The sequence below is a fragment of the Pelodiscus sinensis genome, chromosome 19 (assembly GCF_052426305.1).
Source record: "Pelodiscus sinensis isolate ZL-2025 chromosome 19, ASM5242630v1, whole genome shotgun sequence".
NCBI lineage: Eukaryota > Metazoa > Chordata > Testudines > Trionychidae > Pelodiscus > Pelodiscus sinensis.
The window spans coordinates 13,661,785-13,670,597 of NC_143070.1; positions in this window are offsets into that span (position 1 = coordinate 13,661,785).

Genomic DNA, 8,813 nt, shown 5'->3' on the forward strand with positions numbered 1-8,813 from the left:
TCGAACTAGGAGGGTAGTGTAGACATACCCTCGGAGAGGTGGTATGTAAGTTTCGCATGGGAAGCAAGATGAAGAGGAAAAAGAGCGGAAGACAACTGGCAGTTTGTCCAAGGGACATTATTCGGGCCCAAAAGCAAACTATTCCACTGAGCAGGAAAGATGGAAAGTACAGGAAGAGACCACCTTGGCTTCACCAGGAGCTCTTACACGATCCAAAAATTAAAAAGGAGTTGTATAAAAAGTAGAAATTAGGTCAAATAACAAAGGACGAATACAAGAAAACAACACAGGTAGGCAGGGGCCACATGAGAAAGGCGAATGCAGAAAACTAACTCAGTCTAGCTAGAGACATAAAGGGTAACAAAAAGAGATTTTACAAATATGTGAGAAGCAAGAGGAAGACAAAGGTCAGGGTAGGCCCATTGCTCAGTGAGGAGGGAGAAACAATTACGGGAAACCTGGAAATGACAGAGGTGCTTACTGACACTTTGTTTCAGTTTTCACCAACAAGTTTGATGACCACAAGATGCCTAAGGTAGAGAATGCTAGTGGGAATGGGGGAGGTTTAGAAGTTAAACTAAAAAACAAAAGAAATGAAAAATTAGTAAGAAAAATTAAATGTCTTCAGGTCACCAGGGATGGATGAAACATCCTAGAATGCTCAAGGAGTTGATAGAGGAGGTATCTGAGCCTTTAGCTATCATCTTTGAAAGGTCATTAAGGTTGGGAGAGATACCAGAAGACTGGAAATGAGCAAATACAGTGTCTATCTATAAAAGGGAAAATAGGAACAACCCAAGAAAGTAGAGACCACTCGGCTTAACTTCTATGCCAGGAAATATAATGGAGCATATAACAGTCATTTGTAAATGAAGGCAAAGAGCATCAACCAACACAGCGGGAAACCCTAAGAAATGCTGCCCCACGCTCAAAGGAGAATGGCTGAATGAAAGAGATGAAGCAGAATCTCAATGATCTAAAGGCAAGATCTGTGTACAGAGGAGAGACATGTTCCTGTACAGTGCTGATGTGGACTTGACCTTCTAAACTTGTGCTAAGGCTACAATATCCAGCTACTTCTCCCCAGGCCACAAATGGGAATGGAGAGACCGTTGAACTACAAGAGGAGGGTTTTGCAAGCCAAAGTCGTGAATCTGCTGTACATATTCTTCGGAGCAGAAATTCTCATCCCCTGGGATTTGACCTGTGAAGTATGCTCTTAGAAACCACGAATGAGAAACAGAAGAGACTGGAACTGAAGGAAACAAAACATTTAAAGCCAGAAGAAATAAAAATTCTCATGGATAATTTTCTGCTTCCAATACAAATGAACAGCTCCACATGGGAACGCACCAGCATGTACAAGCTGGCATAGAAAAAACTCTGCTTTTGAGGTTTTGGAGTCAAGTGACATCATTGTCCATTCAGAATCGTGACAGCTATTCACCTGTCTTTCTACCATTCGCTTATTACTGATGAAAGCGCAGAGATTCCTGTCACCAACTTGCTTATCATTTGCTTCAAGTTCAGAGGTGTAGCATGGGCAGGGCAGAAGACTGTGTTTGGTGGAATTAGTCAATGATCTGCTTGTAATGCACAAGCTGTTACAGCTGCTGTCTAAGCCTCTGACAGCCTGAATAAGTGGGATCTGATCAAATCGGTGATGTTCACTTCAGTCATACTAGGGAAAAACAATGGTGTTGCCACACAACTCAAGCAGGGCATCCCATATTTAACAGCACAACCCTGCGTGGCCCATCTAGAAGAACTGGGTTTAGCGGATGCGTGGAATCAAGGGCCAATGCTGAAGAAAGGAGAGACCCTTTTCAAGACCGTTTATAGGGTCTTTTGCAGCTCCTCAGTCCAAGGAGGACAATTTGAGGAAAGGGCAAATGTCACAGAAAATGAGACTGTATCGTTGAAAACTCTAACTGAAGTACGGTGGCTATCTAGACATTGGGCTGTGTAATTATAAGCCCCTTCTTAAATATTTGGAACAAGAAATCTGAGAAAATAATGACCCATTAACAAAGTGCTGCCTGAATAAGCTCTCTGACACTAATTGCCACGTCACTGCAGCTGTATTAAATGATGTCTCATGCAAATTAGCAGAACTGACCAGACGCTGGCAGAAGTGAAGCTTTAACAACAAGTGAAGCTGTAAAATTAGCAAGGGCTCAGATCCACAGGATGAGAGGGCAGGACCTCGGTGAAACAGTCTCTTGGATCAACAGTGTGAAAAATCGAACCAAAACAAGCACAACCGATGAACATTCAGCAGTGAACCTATATATGTTTCATCTCCCTGCTGTGTAAGCCTCTGCATAAGAGGTTTCCAGAGAATGGACTAAATGAATGGGCAGCTTTGCCTCACTTTCCACACATCAAATCAGGGATGAATTTGGCACTGAAATCATTAGCAAGCGAGCCAACAAATACAGAAAAATTTGGGGGCAGTAGTCAAGTGAAATCATCAGCCGAAAGACCACAGAGGAGGAGAAGGAGTTCATTGCAAACCAGAACAAGGGCTACAAAGAAATCATTGCAGAGAAATAATGAAGCAAAGCTCATGACAAATTTGCAGGAAATGGGGACTTTATGGAGACAGAATGTAGGACAATGCAATGCAGTGTCACAACTAGTGGATACACGGGCAACATTTCAAACTTCCAGTGCTGTCTGTGAGCCTGGCTTTAGTCTTCTCTAGAATATCCAAACTATCTCTGCATAAACTTTTGTCATTTTGGTCTTAAGTGTGCCTCGGTGATCACTTATACATACACACACACACCCCGCACAGTGATCGATATCTGTCACACACACACAGTGATCACATACACACATACTCTACAGGCCACAGTGATCTCACAAGCATACTGACATACACACACATTGCAGGCCACCATGATCTCTCTCTCTCTCTCTCTCTCTCTCTCTCTATCACACACACACACACACACACACACACACACACACACACACACACGGGGCGGCCCGTGCCTATAGGCATACTAGGCACACACACACACACACACCCAGGTGTGGCCCATGCCTATAGGCATACTAGGCACACACACACACACACACGCACACAGGGGTGGCCCATGCCTATAGGCATACTAGGCACACACACACACACACACATACACACACACCCCGTGCCTATAGGCATACTAGGCAGCTGCCTAGGGTGCCAAGTTGCATGGGGCGCCACATTCTAAACTCTGTCCCTTCCATTTCCCATTCCCTTTGCTGTGCCTTACCTGGAGCATGGCTTCCCTGCGGCCAGGAGGGGGAAAGTCCTGGGAGTGGCAGCGCACGGGTGGGGTGGGGGTGTTCCCCCTGTGCTGTGGGGGGGAGGGGACGGTGAGCTCCGGAGGAGGAGGAACGTGTGTGTGGGAGGGGTTCCCCTGTGCCGCAGGAAGGGTCGTCCCCAGGGAAGGAGGAATGTGGGGGGGTCGGCCCCGGGGGAGGAGGAACATGGGGGAGGGGTCGGCCCCGGGGGAGGAGGAACATGGGGGGTCTCTCTGGAGGAGTGGGATCTTGGGAGGAGGCGGGTGCAGGGGACTCTGTCCCCCTGGCTGGCACCCTCTCCCCGGCCCCCGAACTCCATCCCCAGGCCAGTAGCCACCAGCCCCAGCCCCCTGACCCAAAGCCCCCAACCCCCTGGCCCCAAGCCAGAGAACTCCATCCCCAGACCTCCAACTCCATCCCCAAACCCCCAACCCCTAACCTCCTGACTCCCAGCCACAGAACTCCATCCCCAGCCCCCCTCTCCCCAGCACAGAACCAAAACCCTCAGTCGATATCTGCCTTTGGGGTGGGGGGGGGGGGCGCCTACTGCATTGATCTCCTAGGGCGCCAGTTGGTTGCAGTTAGTCTAGGACAGCCCCCCCCCCCACACACACACACACTCTCTGCAGGCCACAGTGGTGTCACTTGCTCACGGTGATATCGATCTCTCTCACACTCACACTCACACTCACGGGCTGTAGTTTGCTGTGGGACGTGCACATGATGCTCCTCATCAGGAGAGCCAGGGGGCTGGCACCCTGTTCCTTCTCCCCAGCCCCCAGGTCCCAAACTCCATCCCCAGGCCTGCAGCCACCAGCCCCAGCACTCCAACTCCATCCCCAAACCCCCAACCCCAACCTCCAGGCCCCCAGCCACAGAACTCCATCCCCAACCCCCCTCTCCCCAGCACAGAACCAAAACCCTCAGTCAATATCTGCCTTTGGGGTGGGAGGGGCGCCTACTGCATTGATCTCCTAGGGTGCCAGTTGGTGGCAGTTAGTCTAGGGCAGCCCCCCCACACACACACTCTGCAGGCCACAGTGGTATCACTCACACACCCAGAACTCACGGTGAGCTCTCTCTCTCTCTCTCTCTCACATATACACACACACACACATGCACATGCCTGCAGGAGCTGCTGCAGGAGCTGGTAGGGGCGGTCAGCACGTGCTCATGAGGGTCCAATTGAAAATCACATGACAGACAGACAAGAACTGTGATTAGTGCTCTTCTACATGCAGCAAATAAATGAAGTGATTTTTTTGTGTTAAAACCAAATGATTTAGTTTTTGTTTCACAAGTCACAACGACAGAGACTCTCTAACACTTTTGCCTGTAGAAAGTTTTTTTCATGTGCATCAAGCCAAGAGATGTAATCTTTAATTTCAAGCATAAACTGTAACAATTTTTTTATTTAATATGTCAATACAAATGATAACATATTTTGTTTGCTATGCCAAAAAATAGCAGTTTTGTGTTATGCCTCAAAGGAACAGGACACCTGTAAGATACCAAATGGCTACTGAAAACAACGTATTTGATTTCATAAACAAACATTTAAAGTCAGGCACCTTGCCAACGATCCCTTGTTGTAGTATTCTTTCTTCCATAACATTTTAAATATATCTAAGGTATTTGTTAGTAACTGCTGGTGCCTCAGTGGCACAAATCCAAACAAGCGCACACGACCTCATTCTTGGTGCACAAGACAAAACTCATGGCTGGAGAATCTTAGAGGGATCACTGGTCCCATCTATTTTCTATGATTCTCAGCTGGGCTTTCTCTCAAACCCCACAGCTTTGTGCTCAGAATGTTGGGACTCTGGCTACAGATAGGGGCCAAGCTGAAAATGAGGAACCCTCTGTTCCCATCAAACCCAGTAAAAGGAATAAAAGATTGTTAAGTAGCGGGGTTGAAGCCCTGCAAGGACAGAGTATCAGCTGCAAATGTGCTTAATTCCTGTCAAGTATTTCAAAATCTGGATTTTGTTAGCAGGGGGGAAAGAACCAGTGAGCATTCAATGAAGAGTTTTACACACTATTTAGAACATCGACTCAGAACTGAGGTCACCAAAAAATTACAAAGAAAACACACGGAGACTCATGACAAAATGAGGTAGCAGTTTATTTCAACCCATTACCTGGAATGGAATGTCAGAGGGAATTTACACAGATATTTTAGAGGCTGGAGGGGGTACAGGAGAATTCCTATGGGGTTTTGAGTTTCTGAGGGAACTACACACATGAGAGCTGGGACTGGCTATGGAGCTGTACCACTTTCAATATAATTAAAATAGCACTTTGTTATTCTAATTCTGTACATTCTGAGCTGGATGTTGTCTGAACACATCGATATTGGACAATCATTACTTGACACCAAACATTTCTCTACCCACCCTGAAGGCAGGGGATGCCTTAGGGGCACCTCCAAGAGGAATAAGCTCCATGGAGACATAAACCCAAATTCTACTCAACTTTTGCTACGATCCCTTAAAGTAAGAAACATGGAAATTCACCCCCACTAGTCGGCAGGGAGGGAAAATCATCCCCATCTGCCTCAGGAGCACGGGAAAGGCTGAAGCAGAAGGAGAAGGAAAGATGCCCCGAGTCAAATCAAAACGGAGTGTTGGGAAGTGACTGTTGCAGCCTCTGCCCCCACCCGTCCTAGGCCGAGGAGGCTCCAATCTCCAAGGTGGGCTCTCGGGGGCAGGGAAAGACTCCGGGAATTACCTTCTGTACAGACTCATCCTCTCTCACGCCCGCGGGGACAGCGGCTTCCTGAGGTTCTTGACAGAGGCTCAGTTCACGTCTCTCAGATCCTTGGGCACCAGCCGTTGCCAACCAGTTGGACTGGAGGCAGGATAAGAATGCTGCAGCCACATTCTTTGTTCTTGTCACACATGACATCACAATACACTCAGGCCTCCATACAGAGACACCCCCCGCACAGGTAACTCATCCCATCGTACGGCCAGGCAGGGGGCAGTGCTAACACCCACAGCTGGTTTGTACTGGAAAGCTACTGGGAAGGAAGGCAGGAGGCAGAACCTTCCCTTGACCTAGCTCTGTCCTTCTATTCCTTCTAAAATTAGGAATAAGGGACCTTTCGGAAAAGGCTTTATTTTCCGAAAGATCCCCGTCTAGACTGGCGCTTTTTTCCGGCAAAGCCCCGAGACTTAAAACACCTCTAGGGATGGAGACTCCACTAATTCCCTAGGTAACCCATTCCAGTGCTTCACCACCCTCCTAGTGAAATAGTGTTTCCTAATATCCAACCTGGACCTCTGCTGTTTCTTCTACTGCTGTTCCTGTCTCTTTGATTCTGCTTCTTCTTCTGATGTTTCTTCTGTTGTTGCTTGTTCTTGTGATCTGATGCTGTGGCTTCTTCTGCGTCTGCTGCTTCTGCTTCAGCTGAGGTTTCTTCTAGTTCTTCTGCTCCTGCTCTTTTCTTCCACTTCTTCTTCTCCTCTGCTGTTTCTGCTGCTCTTGATGCTTCCTTTCTTCTTCTGTTGCTCCTTCCTTTGTGATTACAGTTTTCTGCTGATGCTTCTACTTCTTCTGCGTCTTCCTTCTTGGTTTCTTCTTTTGATGATGCTTCTTCTGGTGCTACCACTGCTCTTTTCATCTGCTGCTGCTACTTCTTCTGCTGCTTCTTCTGCTTCTCATTCTTATGCTTGTTCTTCTGCTGTTTCTTTTCTTCTGTTGCTGCTCCTTCTCCTCCGCCTGCTTGTTTTTCTGCTTCTTCTGCAGCTTCAATCTGCTGCTGCTTCTGCTGTTTCTTCTGTTCTTTCTTCTTCTGCTGCTTTTGCTCCTGCTTCCTTTGTTACTGCTACTTATTCTGCTGCGACTTTTCTTCTGCTGCTGCTCCTGGTTCTGTTGGTGTTTCTTCTTCTGCTGCTGCTGCTGCTGCTGCTGCTGCTGCTGTTGCTGCTATGGCCACTTTCTTCAATTCTTCTCAATCTGCAGCGTTTCACTTCCTATTTTTATTCGGCTGCTTCTTCAGCTGCAGCATCTATGGCTGCTGCTGCTTCTGTAGCTGCTACTTCTTCTGCATCTGCTTCTTGTGAGGTTGCTGCTACTCCTTCTTTTTCTGCTCTTGCTCCTTATATTCTGCTGCTGCTACTTCTTTTTCTGGTTCTTCTGCTGCTGCTCTTCTTCTGATGCTCATGCTACTTTAGCTGCTGCTTCATCTGCTTCTGTTGCAGCTGCTTCTTCTGCTCCTACTTGTTTTCTGCTTTTTCTTCTTTTCTTTGTGCTGCTGCTGCTTCTTCCGCTGCTTTTTCTACTGCTGATACTGTTCCTTTTTCTGCTGCTGCTACTTTTCTATTTCTGCCACTGCTTCTTCTGCTGGTTCTTCTGGTTCTGCTTTTTCTGTGTCCACTGCTTTTTCTTCGTTTGTGCTACTGCTGCTGCTTTCGCTGTTTCTTCTGTTATTTCTTTTGCTGATTCTTCTACTGCTGCTTTTGCTCCTGCTTTCTCTGTTGATCCTACTTACTCGGCTGTTGCTTCTACTTCTGCTGCTGTTTTTCCTGCTGCTGCTGCTGGTGCTGCTGCTGCTTTTCTTCTTCTTCTTTTGCTCCTGCTACCACTGTTGGGGCTACTTATTCTGCTGCTGCCCCTTCCGCTGCTGCTTCACCTGTGTCTTCTTCTGATGCTTCAATCTGCTTCATCTGCTTCTGTGGCTGCTTCTTCTTCTGTCCCTTTCTTTCCATGCTTCTTCTTCCTCTTTTGTTTCTGCCGCTGCTCCTTCTTCTCCTGTTGCTTCCTCTGTGGCTGTGGTTGTTTCTTCTTTTTCTGCTGATGCTTCTTTAGCTACTGCTCTTTTTTCTCTTGCAGCTACTTCTTCTGCTCCTTGAGGGCTATGTCTCGACTGCATTGCTGTATCGGGGTCCTGGAAGGATCCCGAAATAGCAACGCCACATCCAAGGAACGCATCTGCTATTTCGGAAAAAGTTTGAAAATAGCGGACGCGCTCTTTCACCAGCCCTGTAAACCTCGTTGTACGAGGAATAAGGGACGGCTCGAAAGAGCACGTTATTACAAAATTTGGCGCTGTGCAGATGCACCAAATTTCAAAATAGCCTCTTTCGAAAGTAAAATATGCAGTGCTGTTTAATGCAGGGCAGTGCTGTCCCTGCTTCTGCTGCTATTTCTTCTTCCCTTCCTGCCTTTTAGCTTCTGCTTCTTCTCCCAGTAGTTCTGGCTGCTGTTTCGCCAGCTTCTGTTGCTGCACCTTTCCCTGCCCATACTTGTTTTCGGGCTTCTTCTTCTGTTTGTGCTGCTGTTTCTTCTTCCACTGCTACTTCTCCTGCTGCTGCTCTTTCTTCTGCTGTTGCTACTACTTGCTTTTTCTTCTTTGCTTTCTTCTTCTGTTGATGGCTTCTGCTGCTTTTGATTTCTCTTTTCATCTGCTGCTGCTGCTGCTGCTACTTCATCTGCTTCTGATGCTACTTCTTCTTCCGCCGCTGCTGCTGTTTCTGCTTCTCCTGCTCCTGCTGCTCCTTCTCCTGCTTCTACTT